Below are 15,388 nucleotides of genomic sequence, written 5' to 3'. Positions count from 1 at the left end.
GTAAAAGGGAAAGAAGGAAACTAAAAAGAAAAAAAAAACCAACAAAACCCCCTTTTTCACCCACTCAGAAGAAGGTAGAAGGAGGCAAAAATTATAGTGACCACCACAAACTTGCCCTATAGCAGGGTTTTTCTCACTTTGGCAGGTACTACCATAAGTGGCAAAAAGCTGCTTGCAAATGTCTCCTGTCCCTATCTTCCTTTCTACAAAATTCAGTCAAGTTTTCGCATTTTATAAATGTGCAGTGTCGGTTTAGGAAAATTAATTTGTAAAAATGCAAATTGTTACTGTTCTTTATGGGAGCGGTATTTTTATTGGAGCAGTTAATGAGGAGGGGAAAACTTTCTCCAAGGTCACAGGAGGACTGAACAGTGAAATGAAAATAAGTAACAATAAACAAAACACAATTGTTTGTCCACAAGAGATGGCAGATGGCATAAGACTTATATGTCACTGGAAAACAATACACAAAACAACAAATGCAATTTGTTCCCAATATCATAGAGATACCTGAAGGCAAATTTGTCTAAAATGAGACCTAATCAATTGTAAGAACAGACAATTTGGTCCCTCTCAGGATCAGATCCCCTGCTCAAGCCAACTAGAAAGAAAAGAAAACAAGTGCAAGACACTGAAACAGATCAAATCAGAATATTAGGGCAACTCTTAAATGAAAAAAGCAAATACAGTGGGAATTATGGAGGCAGTCTCATATGGGGATGTTCACAAAAGGGGGGGATGTTGTACAGCAGTATGTGATGATGGTATCTGTGCATGGACTTAATACGTATGTAGCTGTTTGGGCCTCTGGTATGCTTTTTAGGACTCTTTCAGATAAAAGCACTACTTACATTTGAGAAGTATTTTCTGATGCTACTAAATATTTTGATCATACAGGTCTGAGCAGAGCACCAGAATGATACTGATGTTCTCACAGACACAGAGATGAAGGCATGACCTGGTTAACAGCAATCATATTGGTTTGATTCATTCTGCTTCTCAAGGGGTGAAAATGTAAGTGGCCTGGAGCGGTTGGTGCAAAAATAGTAAAATGGGGATGGGTGATTTGATTTCTATCTGTGCAATGCTCCATTAGGAAAACAGAATGCTTCATTGTATGTGTATTGACTACCCCACTTCCAAAGCAGTCAGCATTGCTCTTACTCACAAATATGTAGCTTGCAAATATTTATAACTTCATTTCCTACCTAGCTGTCTTATTCTATCTCTTAGTTAGTGTTATCACATCTAATGAGTTTGGCAGACCAAGCTGCCATCAAGAAACAGTTAAAATAGCAGCTCTGATAGAGCAGCTGAAAACACACTGTAACTTTTGACCGAAAATAAAGTACCACACAGATGGTGAATAAGGGTTCCCTGGAAAAGTCCAGTCTCTAAAATCACATAATATAGCCTGCCAAGCTCTCCAAATCTTAAATTTGACCATACTTAAACATTTATTTCCCCTTATATATGAATAAGACAAGGGCACATTGTTTATCTGATTGGTGAAAATGGACAACGGCGCCTACTCATGTTTTGTGTATATGTTCACGCTGTGTTTATGCTTATGGAGGTATTGCTGCAGCTTATGCAGATGCAATCAAAATAGCACAACGTACCCAGCTCGTGCCAATAATACTGAAGGCAAGACAGTGACGGCTGCCAAGACAGCCAAGGTTAATTACCAGCTGCTGTTGAGTATGCTAGACCTTTACTACAATGTTTGTATATTGTTTACACTCAAGACAACTAGATGAAGCCTGGGTTTTTTACAGTGTAGTACTAATTCCTGTGTGGACTCACGCATGTCCTGGCAGTGGCCTGAGGGGTTAAAACAGGAGCAGACAGGCCAGAGCTTTTCCAGTTACTGCTACTGACACCTAGGAGAGAGGGACGTACTACGTGTCCTGAAACCTAAATCCCCCTCCCCTGGCTCTCATAGTCTCCCATCTTTTCTACTCAATTGCCAAAACTGTAATTCCTGTGTGAGGCCAAGCAAGTCCTGGGAGGGCTTATGATCTTGGGCTTCATGCTGATGGAACTGGTGGTACTCCTGCAGAACCAGGCTGCTCCAGGAGGCAAAGAACTGCATTTGCTTGGTATCGCACCTCTGCCCTTGCCCACAGAAAACAAGTGAGCTGGACATCCCATCCTTAGAAGATCTGAAGGGTGGCTGTAGAGCTTTTTAGCTGTAGCTCACAGCACACTGCATAATATGCAAAGACTAATGACATATTTAAAAAATTAATAAAGTAAAAGCATAAGATCAACCTTAAATAACAAACCTAAATCGATAAAAAGAAGTAACAAAGCAGGCACATATTATTTTGATCATAAAGCGTGTGTCTTTTGCATACTTTAATCTTACTTTTATGATAATGAGAGATGAGAGCAAGAACACAGTAATTGTTTTGCCACACAGCAGTCTTTTTAAGATTTGACCCCATGAAGTAAGAGACCTACTAACCAGGATCGTGTCACTTATCAGATGAGAGGATATGAGTCAGACAAGACTTATGGAAAAGATGCTGAAAGCAACAGATCCTTAGTTTGGTCAGATGTACAAATGGAAAAAAATAATAACTTTTAATGACTCCCAACCTACCTTTCTCAAATTCAGAACTGGAAAACTTGACAGCCTCATTTTATCTTGTCAGTGTTCAAAACACCTACATATTCTCGTAATTACATGCATGCAGACAGTCTGTAAAAGCAGCTATGAGTAGCATTTTTTTAACTGATGACTTCCACAGCCTCTCCTGTGAACGTAATTTGGTTTGTTGTTTTATTATTTTTGCCTACAGTTCTAACCAGGTTATTTTTCAAGTGGCTAACAGAATGAAGGAAATAGCAGAGAGCAAAACCATTTAATCTCTAAGCTTTGGAAGGTCTCATCATTCACAAGATGAATATGTAACCGAGGAATTTTGGAAGACGATGTGTATTAGCTGATATTGCACATTCTGGAATTCTGAAGAATATAGCACGTTATATTTTGTGTAAATCTCTAGCAATAAAAGGTGTTTTTGGCTACATGGGAGCTGAGGCACAAACAGTAGTTCTCAGAGCTAAGTTGTTTTATGGACACAACCAAAGTGAAGCAGTTTGCATAAAACTTAATACTACCCTTATGTTTACTGCCATCATTTAAATCCTTACAGATAACTCCAGATTTTATAAAGAGGAAAACACATACCGTGTGGTAATATGTCTACTGACCTATGCCTGCAGTCTCAGTCTATGAAAAAAATATTTTCTGGTGGCTTCTGTCATGTGCTCTTGCAAGCTAAAAGAATCTCAGTTCTCTAATGCAAAATTTGACTCAGAGAAGTGTGCACAGCAAAACCAGATCATCTGTATGAAGAAGCAAGAAAAGAAAAAAATTCCAACTATTTCCTTTGGCAAAGAAAGGAAAGGAGAATTAAACTGCCTGTGAAGCCACAAAAGGCTCTTTAATATAAGCATTAAAAAGGAAAAGATACATATAAGGTTTCTTTACCTTGGGAACTAACTTACAATAATCAAATGAAAAAGGCAATAACCATTAAAAATGTCAGAGAAACGATTTCTGAAAAAATCTTATTACTTAGACATAGTATTTAATTCTTTGCCAAGAAATCTATTTCTCAGTCTAATATCTCAATAAAATATTTAAGAGACATTTTTAATGGATATCTCTTGGAATTGTCTGTGTAACTTTTTAAAAAGAAAAACAATAATGAAATATTAATAAGAGGAAGAACACTGTGTGTGATTTAGAGTCATAAATAGCTCTTCAGACTCCCAGGTTCATCAATCACAATTGTTAATTAATTTGGTGGCTCAATTTTTCCCAGGACTTTAATTAGAGAATTTTAATTTCTTACTTTGCCGGCACTTTCCCATTCTGGAAAAGGGAAGAGGTTTGAACTTTCCTCCCAGTCCATGTCAGAGGTTGCTGATCCCCTTCTCATTCAACATGGCAGGAAAAACCAGCTCCACTAAGAGCAGCGGTAAATGTAACTGAGTACCATTCATTTTGATGTCAGAAAGAACAGGATCTTTGTGGTTTGCATTTATAGATCTGTTTCCTACTGACATCTCGAGTCCTATCTTCCCTCTCCTTTGTGTTCTTCTATTAGATATACCTTTACCCTTACATTTTGTTTCTGGACAGAAAATAGAGCCTTGCTTTTTCTAGCAAACTGTATACTACGTGTATTGTTGAAAATGGATTTCTAAATCAATTTTTTTGCTTTAAGATGTTTTTAAAATAAAAAGAAGCACCAATATTTCTTATTTTTCCAGGGATGAGAAAATCAAAGGAGCAGTCAAAGAATCCTATAGCCACTGGTCAGCTTCAAAGACACAAAAGCAAATAATAATTCAGCATCTACAAATGTGCTTAATGCTGTGGCACATTTTTGAGAGATACCTACGTGAACCATTGAGCATAGATTCAATGAAGGAGGCACTAGGCTAATTCAGAATATACAGAATGACAAATGCTAAGGCTGGACCAGCAGATACTAACGTGAAAATATTGGGGATAGACTTCTACATTAGAACTTTGCTCCATTATTAAACCCAACATAAGCACCCTAATAAAACTTTGAATTGCAACAAAGTTTCTGAGGTTATTTTGCATCTTCTCACAATTTCCTTAAGTCACAAAATCACCAGGAATCCCAGGCATGACTTTAGTCAGAAAAGTCTATTAGTGCCAGTTTAGACCTGGCATTTCTGGCACTTGTACTCATGTTCCCTGCACTGTATTGAAACATACTATGGTATGCCTCCCAGCCCTAGTTCCTGAATCATACTGTGGCTTCCTCTCTGCCCACATTCCTGTTTTGTTCTAATAGAGAAAAGGGTACAGGTGAGTCATGGTACACAGTCTCATCCCGAGATGAACCCAGGATGTACGTAGAGTGCACAGAAGAGCCTGAAAGATTGTTCTGGACCCCACAGGTTAGCTGTATCTTGGCTGATCAGCTGATCAACTTTTCACATTAGCCTGATACATTTCCCTCTATCTGACAACTTGATGCTATGTCTGTGCCGCAGACTTGTCACAGAAACACCTCACCTGCAATAGCAGAAATTTGACCCAAAGAGCAAGAAATGCTCCATCAGAGTGATAGTGTGGCAATTACTTTTGTAATATATTGCAATTCTACTTATCCTGGAATATATATACCTGTATATGTAGCCTAAATATATGTATTATATGTTCATATATAAAAACTGTCTAAATGTCTCTTTAAAGAAACACAAGCTTTCATTTACCTCCATTCAAGTGTATCTAGCTGTCATCCCCACCTGTTTTTAGGTGCTAGGGCAGTCACAGAACCACAGAACCATAGAACAATTTAGGTTGGAAGGCATATTTGGAGGCCACCTAATCCAAGCCCATCAACTCGTCCAGCTGAGTTTTGAACATCTCCAAGGATGGAAAACCTAAAGCCTGTCAGAGCAAACTGTTCTGGTACTTTGCATGTTCTAGTTTGTGTCCATAGCTGCTCTCTCTATTGCTGTGCACCTCCGAGAAGAGTCTAACTCTGTCTTGATGTCCTTTGATTGGGTGATTGTAGACAGCAATAAGGCTTCCCCTTTGCTTTCTCTTTTCCAGGCTGAACAAACCCGGCTTGCTCAGTCTCTGTGTATGTTCTGAGCTCCAGTCCCTGACCAGTTTGGTGGCCTCCACTAGACTCATGTCTTACTTGTACTGGAGGGACCAGAACTGGCCACACACTCCAGATGTGTCTCACCAGGGCAAGGGGCAGGATCACTTTCCTATACCTGCTAGCTACACTCTTGTACAGCCTTAGATCATGTTGGCCTTCTTTGCTTCAAGGGCAATATCTCCCATGAAGACAACTCTTTTTTTAATTAGGTAGCCTTGGTTTTGGTTTTAATTAATCAATGCATCCTCCTGTTCTTTTCATTAAATATTTATCCCAGCCCAGGTGAAATTAAATTGCACTAGTTCTGGTGGGGCATTGATCCTTTCGTATAGAGCAAAGACATCGAGAAAATCTTCCAGTTTGTTCAGGACATTGGCAGAAAAAGAGAATACATTTATACTCGCTATTTCAACAACTAGATCTTACTTAATGAATATTCCTGGTTCTGTGATTTGTGCAGGAGTTTCCTAGAGCTTAGTCTATATCCTCAGCTCTCAGCATGCTTTGCTAAAAGATTTCAGACTGGCTATAGATCTCCTTTTTCTTTTATTTTCTTTTTTTTTTCTTCTCTTTTCCTCCTGATGAGTAAAACACATAGAAATCTTTAAGATTAGTATAATCCACTCAGATAATCACTCAAAAAGGAAGAAAAGTAATTTCCACTACAGTACATGCATACTTGCCACATCACCACTGGTCTATGAGTTATGTTTCCATAACCATCAGGCTGCTTTCCCACATATCAAAAGTGGGTGAGAGGTAACAAAGGCTTTACACCATGAAATGTTTAAAATGAAAAGGTAACCACATCCTCCAACAAATGTTTGGGTGGTTTTGTTCAGATCAACTTTGACAGAACCACCTTCAATAAGAAAGTGCAGTTTCTAGTGAGATTAATTTCTTGTCTTTTTAAAACAACAAGGCCAGTCTAAGAAAAAAAACTATTGTCACTTCACACTTGCCACGAACCGTCACAAATTCAAAACTCAGACCATGGTCTACACTGAGCCATCACTAGACTGAAAGGAAAACAAGGAAAAACTTCAAGTCTGCGCTTTCTGTTGCATTTCCTTACTGTTATGATAGACTAAATGACCTCTTGATTACTTGCTCCTTGTCCTCATAATTCTTGCATGCTTGATTGCACAGAGCTTGAAAGTGATAAATACATTTAAAAAAACCTGCAAGCCTTAACTCACATTTTTAATTTTCTCCTTAAAATCCTTAAAAATGTCTTTTGATTCTCCTCTCCGGCTCTCTCCTGCACAGTGTACAGATCTTCTGAGTCACTGTGTCACATCTTCAACATCAGTCACCATTAAAAAAAAACAACTGCTGCTTTTGCATGGGTCAGGACAGCAGTTCTAGTGCTGTGACCTGGTTCTTATTTGGGTAATTGCATTCTGTACTATTTGAAAGCTTTTTAATGTTCTAGTGAAATGGAACATTCTTCATATAATTTCTAAACAACTGCTAATGCTTTGGAACATTCACTGACTGAGGTTTATACCAGAGATAGAAACCTATTCTGACAAGCAAAGTCCTGCATTAGTAACAGAGAGCAAGTTAAATGTATCAGACTTTGAGATGCATCTAAATATAAGTCAGTATCATTTTCTGGTTTAAGACTGATTTTGTATTTATGCTTTGGTTACTCAAAAACTGCTTTTGCTTTGATTTCATAATGATGCTCAAAGCACAGAGCTGTAGCTCCAGTTCAAATTTCCTTTTGGATCAGACATGGTGTCTTTGGTCATCTTCATTTTCCCCATTTGCTTGTAAAAGGGTGAATAGAACTAGATATACAACAAAGTGTTTTGTAAACAACATCATATATTATCCTGGAAATTGCAGTACTTCATTTTCCAGAATATAGGTGACTTTTTAATAAGTGTCATATCAAACACATCAGCTTCTTATCATGTTTTTTATTTTCTATCTGTTGTGTTAGAGGACCTTCACACAAATACACTGTTGATCACTTTTCATTACTTAAAAAGCAGGAATGAACATCGCATTTTGAAAGACCAGAGAAAGAGGAGTGAACCAAGAAAGAAAACATACTAAAAAGCAAATATAACTCATGGCAGAATGGTCATGCAATAGAGACTAGGGTTAAAGACTACGGGAAAAAATGCTATTTACTGGTAAGAAAAATGTACAAATGTAAGAACAAATACAAAGTCAAACAAGAAAAGCTTCGTTTATAATTTTTAACCTTAAATGTTTCCTGTTTTGCCAGTAGATTTCAACATATCCAATTGATGTATATTGGTTATGTATTCTGAATCTGGGATTTGGGACTGGGGCGGAAATTTTCTTCTAGCTGAGAGAGGAATGATGCAGTTTGAACATCATTGAGTAGAGTCAGGGTAGTAGTAACATTCCTTAAACCAAAGTATTAATTTGGGGAGAGTTAATACATTTATATAATTTATATAAAATGTTATATAAAATTATATAATAGATATGTTTGTATAATGTATAATTTAAAAAATATATAATATTTAAGATTATTTTAATATTCATATTATTCATCCCACTCCACTTTTTTCTGCTGCTTGGAACAAGTGTCTTATTCATTCATTGTTTGTATTCTATCAGGAATCAAACTTAACATGTTATCTTAGAGAGAATCTTAGAGAGAATACCTAATCTGTTTACTCAGATTTGTATGCTAATTTAGCAGATATTTGTTGGTCTGTTTATTGGAAATATTACAGGAATCTAGCAGTTCTGGCTTCACATGAGATGTGTTGTGAATAAGTGAAGAAGAACAGGACCAACAGATGATGACGAAGCAAACCCAGCCAGGTTTCCATGTTTACAGCAGAGGCTCCCAGTGGCACCCAAAAATGTAACCATGGAATTGGTGTCACTGCCAGGCCTTCTGCTTTCTAGTCATTGGTTCCTTCATCCCTCCTGTCACCTGCTGCGCTGCTCTGGAGATATGTCTGGTAATCTGGTTCCTACCTCATTAATCTACTTTTGCATGACCAGTCATTGATTTTTTTAAGTTTTATGGCAAACAGTACTACAGATAGCACCTCACTATGCAATTTTTTTGTTGTTATGTTTCCTTGTAAGTGCACTGGCCCCTCAAAGTGAAAACGTAGCTATTATTTTTTAACCTAAGGGTGGCAGAAGTCATGAGAAAATCACACCCTACCATAACCCTGTAAAGATGCTTTATGGCCAGAATTTCAAAGACAGCATATCTGGAGATTAATTTTAGGGCAGAGTGATTAACAGGCTCTGGGCATGTGATTAAATGAACATGTTCCTCATATGTATCTAGATTACTATGACAAAAGACACCATCATCTTAACATTCATATTTTATGTGAGATTAACTCATATAAAACTAATTTTCTGTGAGTGGATTTCAGGACATTTTTTGTTCTGTTAAATACTTATAGAACTGGAGGCTCTGCTCAATGACAGACACCTCTAGGGATGAACACACCACCAGCAACTACAACTGACAGAACAAATGAGGCTGTTTGACAAAGCAATATTTCAGCCAGAGTTTCTCAAAATCAAGGACTAGAAAGTCTTTGCTTTTTACTGACATGAATAAATTTGCTTCTTTGGAGTTAGCATAAAACACAAGGAACTAGGCCTTTTACATCTTTCCATGTCTAGTTAAGGGATGCATCTTCAAATTGTCATTTCAGGCGAACATAGAAAGAGTTTGTGTAACTTGAAAGTTTTGCTCTGTAGTAAATAATGTTTTCTTAATCTGTTAAACAGCCCAGAATTTGTAACAGTTCAATTTAGGGACGCTTCTCTTCTTTTAGAAGATAATGCTCAATTGAAGTGGTGAGCTCTTATTTTTCATATTCCATACAAGTTTCTCTATTGATTTGGCTTAATTCTGATTCTTTTTTTATTGAATAGCGAGTAATAAATTAAAATCTACTGAGGTTTAAATTGAGTATTTGCATGGCAAATCTCCACTTCTGGGCTTCTTGACCATCTTTTTGCTGCTCTCATTTCAGTCATGCTCTCTTCCCCGAGAGTAGCCCTTTTCAATCGGCCAAATGTGAAACACTGGTTTTGTTTGACACCTTGAGAGCAGTTCACTATTTAGACAAGTATCCAGACCCAAACGTACAAATGTGAGAGTCTTCCAGGCTTCCTGGGAAACAATGGCCCTGCATTTATTCTCCTTAAATGACACATTTTAGGACTGGGAGAATGAAAGAATGTTAGGGCTTTGACAGTTTCTAAGTTGAATTCCTTCACCAGATCTAATGCAGGCATGCTGATTTATGCTGTTTGAGTATCTGATGCAAAACGCATGGTCTAAAATTTGTATTTTAACCAAGTAAATTGGTGAATGCATCAAAGAAAATACTGTGGAAAACCAGCACTTGGTTGTGAAGGGGTCATGAAGAAAAATTGGATAATTTCTGATTTTAAAGAATTTAATGATGATGAATAATTCAGTGTGGCTTAAGAGTTAGTCTTTACATTCTGGGCGCAAATGTAAGATAACAATATGTCCTGGAAAGAGCAGTAAAAGCTAAATGGAGATTAATGTTACAACAGGAAGTTTAATTAAGTACCATACTGAAATCTGATGTGTGCTACACAGAGCTTATATACACAGCAAGTATGACAGATTCAATGCAGAGTCCAGAGCCCAACTCCCGTTGTCAGTGTAGCCTCATGTTCTCACAGCAGAAGTTTTGTTAATGCAGCTCATTCCTGTATAGAAGGTAGCTTGGTCTAACTTTTAGGTAGGCAGAAAGACCAAGGAAAACGACTAATCCTTTTTAAGCTAAGCAGTTTTGATATAGAAGCTATTAAATGTGAGCAGACATGGAAAATATTTATGCCATTTTAAAATTCATACACAAATAATGCCTTGAAAGACCTATTTGTGCTTTTCTCTTTCCCAGATTATGTGGCAGACTATTATTTTACTACAAAATAGGATTTTGCAGACTGCTAAAACAATTTTTGAGATTTATTCTATTACTTTGGTTATATAGGTTATCCCATGTCAAAGGGGCATATGTATTTTGGAGAAGTAAAGTTATATTTTGGAAGCTTTGAATAATTTTATTGCTGAGCTCTAATGAGGAAGTGAAATGATAGAGGACATAATTAAAGAAACAACCCAAGAATTTTCTGATTCAAACATAAACAAAAGAAGAAAAGAAGGAAGAATTGTATCTCAGGTTACACCAATGCAAGGCTCTTTTTTGCCACAAATAGTATTATGGTTATTGACTTCACATGATTTTTTGAATAGGAAGTTTAACAGAGCTTTTGGTTTTAATCCCTCTTTTGTCACCCAAGAGTAATCTTATGAAGTCAATTCACCTACAGAAATGTGAAAAAACAATGTGCCCACACGTGGGCACCCAAACCACTTAAATTCCAGCTAAAGCTGAATGCCAGGAAAATGCTGGCACTCAAGTTTCCACCAGTGCTTCAACCAGCCTGCTCTGGAAAACTAACTCTGCCTGTGCCACTGCTTGGAGACAGAAAATTTACTATTCCCTGCCTCCTGTTGCACAAACGCTTGTGCAAGAAGCATGCAGCTAGGTATAGGTACATTGGGCTTCTCTGCTTCCTGTGGAAAGCTGCGTGGTTTGACAGGCAGAGGTAGACAGGGCAGGACACAGAACAACATGTTGGACAAGAGATAGAGTAAATAAAATTACCTGGAACTCCGTAAGAACTAAAACTCTCTGGAAATTTGTTATACAGTGGGTGGATTTTTAAGCTATGTTTTAGTCTTTATCTAGCTGTGATGGGACACCGTAAGTAAGTAAGTAAGATTATCTTTTACATGTTTGATACCATGCCATTTAGCCATTTCCAATTCATCTTGGGATAGCTAAGTATAATGCAATTGATTAATACTGTATTCCATATAAAAATGCCTATGTGCCTTTAACCTGAGGTTGTGAAAGGAAATTGGTAATTCAGAGGAGTTTGTTAATATTCTGAGGCTGAAGAGTCAACTTTGAGACTTCATGGGACAACCAAGTCCCTAGTGGGAAATTGCACTGAGTAGAAACAGGAAGAAAAGCTTGGGAATATAATAAGTAGATGCAAGACTAACCCTTACTAAGACAATTTGAATTTGCACAGGAAGGATGTCTCTTCTGAAATTAAAGTTGGCAGCAGAGGCTACACAAAAGCACAAGAAAATCACGCCTACTTCCACTTACACTGCAGCTCAACTCCAGGGTCAGCTCTACTTTATCCAGATTATGAACTCTTATGAAAGTGCCACAGTTAGGTTCAACCCCTGTTTTATCTTTGTGATGCACAGCATTTTCACATCAGTTGGGATCTCCAAACTCACTTGTAAATTTCCTGAGGTTCTATCCAGGTTTTATCTTCTTTTCTATGATTATTTAGGAGTCACAATTTAATCAGGGTATTAGTTCTAAAACTTCTGAAGAATTATTAATGACCTCTTTCTGAATTTCAGAGATGCTAACATCTCTTTAGCATCGCTGGCTGCAACTTCCTACTCTCCAGGCAGACTTGTTGCAATACATTGACTGTCATGAATGTTAAACTGCTGGCAGTCATCTCATTACACCTAGCAGCACTGAGTTCAATTGTGTATACACAGCCACTTTATATATTTATATGAAATACATATTTCATATATGCAGATAATTAAATACCATATTTGATATAAAACAACCTTTATTTCTTAGTCCTGAGGCTGGACAACATAGGAACAAAACTACTGTGAGGAAGGTAGTGGGTTTGCGTAGAGGTCTCCTGGTTATGCCTTGAGGGATGCATAGTATATGTGGCCTTTGACACCTCGAGGTGATGCATTCATTGAAAGCCACAGGACAAAATATCTGCGAAAGTTTTTGAAGATGTCGTCCAGCAAGCAACGGCATTCTCTGTAGAGCATAAAACCAGAAAGCATCTCTCTTCTTTTTTTTTTCCTCAGTTCTGATGCTCCTGCTTATTTTCTCAGCTACAAGCTTATTATGTTCTGCAGTTCAGTGAGCATTAGCCAAAGTATAAACAGGAAAAGAACAATAAATAAAATATATTACTTCTGTTCCAGAAGCAGCTATCACTTTCATGAATATAACCCAATACCCATCTATTTCCCCCTTTTGGACTACTTATAAAGATAAATGTGTCTAGAGCCCACTTCAGCTACCGTATCAATATTAGCCCTGTGGCAACTTTAGCACCTGAGAGCAAGAAATAATATATCGTGCGCTGTGATTAGCTTCCTTTCCTGCATTTCCTGTTATAACTCTATTGCTTACTTTCTTTACCACATACCTTGCTGTTTGCAGATCCCTTTTGCATCTACATTTGTTTCAAGACATGCTTGTATTTAGTAAGCCAACAATTTTGACAACTGTTTTTTTAAACCTGATGGTTTAGCTTAAGCTAGCAAAACATCTGATAACACACCACAGAGATTAATTACATTGTGGCACACCCTTACTTAAGGGAAAAGAAAGTATGCTTACAGTGCAATTTCCAAAACTATGATTCCTATGTTTTTAATCACCCTAGTAGAGCACATTGATACTGCATTTAAAAGATTTAGGACTCTCCAGACCTCTTACTTTAGGCATCGATCCTAGACATTTCACTGGCAAAAAGTCACGGCTCTTAATCAAAGTGCTTCAGATCACAGAAGTCCTTCTCTTTAAGAAGACTTAAGTGTCTCTGAAAAGCTCCAGAAGATGAAATGAACTGTCCCCACAAATATCTATGACTCTTACTTGACTACAGAAGCCTAATCACCTGGCTCAGGTGTGAACATTTACGATCAGACCACATCCCTAGTTTTAACTGCTTTCATGACTTAGCTGGTGCTTCAAATTTATTCTGAGAAGTTCATATTTAATGCCTGCTGGGATCCTAATTTAAATGAAATTTAGCATGCTAACTAGGGGTCTAAATATTTACAGAATAGGGGTAGAACCACATAAGTACACATCTCCAAGTATTGTAATATACCAAGAATGTGCTGTTATTTGCATGATACTAGTACACTGTACACTACATGATGAAAATATAGGGATTTTTTGTAGTGTAGGAATTGCAAAATGCAGCTACAGAGGTCTAATTTCTGTGACAGAAGCAAAAGCCTCTGAGTGTCTCCTATAGCCCCTAAGCCTTTCCTTATGCAAGGTGCTTTTTTTTTTTTTTTTTTTTTTTTTTTTTGATCATGAGCTCATAAGCTCTTTGAGGCAGGTTGTCTCTCTTCATCTTAGTTTTTAAAAATTTAATCACATTTTTGGATGTATCATATCCAAAACAATGATAGTACAAAACTGTCAGGCATTGATTAACTGTGAAAAAATGAAACATTATTTTTAACATCTAAGCTCTGTTCCCAAAAAGCCTGTGCAAAACAATAATGCGGTCACCGTATGGACGGAGGTCTGTATGGACTAAGACGCTAGTTCAGGTTTTCTAGTGTAATTAATCTGTTCTTCCCAGATTTAAACATTGTCACTAATTTTACGGCATCAGTTATATGAAGCGCTCCTGACACAGAAATGGAACACTTCAGTCTGAGAAATGGAACTTGGATCTTTTCAACCTCCAGTCCATGCTTCAAGATTATTTTAAGAAAAGATGGTCATAGAACAGGTTTTTGATTTTGATATTTGTAGCGTTTGAGGAGGCTGTGTACTTGTCTTGTTTCTCATACGGCATTTTCTCCTTTTACCTAAACCAACAACATTAGAAATATTTTGAAGAGTCTATAAAAAAAAATTACTGCTTAAAAGTGTACAGTTGAATGTTTGAATGGAAATACTTTAAAAAATAAATGCAAATCTACTGCATTACAATGAGAGTTCTCAGTACAATTCTATAACTCTTGTTCACATTTTATACGGGAATTGTGCTGCAAAGCAAGACAGCTGAGAAGTTGTGTTAAGTGCAGCTGTTACTCATTCACAGTTTTTGAACAGAGCAAGGAAATAGGCACAAAAATTATTTGAGCTCTCAGATACTGCAAGTTCTGGTTGAATTTTGAAAAATACAATATTGTCAATCAAACCCTCCAATGTTTTACTGTTTGGTTCAAAATTCTGAAGTGGAAATCTATTCATACTGTTTTCTTTTTAATTTTTTTTATGTTCAGTAAAAGTTTATTGAATATAAAAAAATGTGATCTGAATTGAAAACGTCAGTTTCAATTTTAATGGCTTGTAAATGAAAATTAGCTGAGGAAATACTATAAGAAAACCTGTTTTTCTGCGATGCTGATTGTCACAACAGCAACAAAATGAATAAATGACACCATCAGAATATCAATAAATTTGACAGGGCATACTTTGAAATGTTCTTCCTGAAAAACTTCTGATAACATAGCAGTATCAGGGAAAGCATCTAAATGATGTGAGAAAATCTGACACCAAAGGAAACAAAGGAATCATAGAATCATACAATGGTTTGGGTTGCAAGGGACCTTTAAAGGTCACCTAGTCCAATGCCCCCGCCATGGGCAGGGACACCTCCCACTCAACCAGGTTGCTCAAAGCCCCATCCAGCCTGGCCTTGAGCACTGCCAGGGATGGGGCATGAAGGTTATGGACAGAATAATATGAAGAAAATAGCAAAAATTTCCAGTGGAATTTCACAGAAATCATGTGAAGCCAATGTAAATCGAAGTCCAATAAATGTCCTTTATTTGGGACAAAGGACCCAAAACTTCTTCCTTAAACAATGACAACTCAGTGTAATCA

This window comes from Falco cherrug, chromosome 2 (assembly GCF_023634085.1).
Source record: "Falco cherrug isolate bFalChe1 chromosome 2, bFalChe1.pri, whole genome shotgun sequence".
NCBI lineage: Eukaryota > Metazoa > Chordata > Aves > Falconiformes > Falconidae > Falco > Falco cherrug.
Note: the sequence above shows the minus strand (reverse complement) of the source record.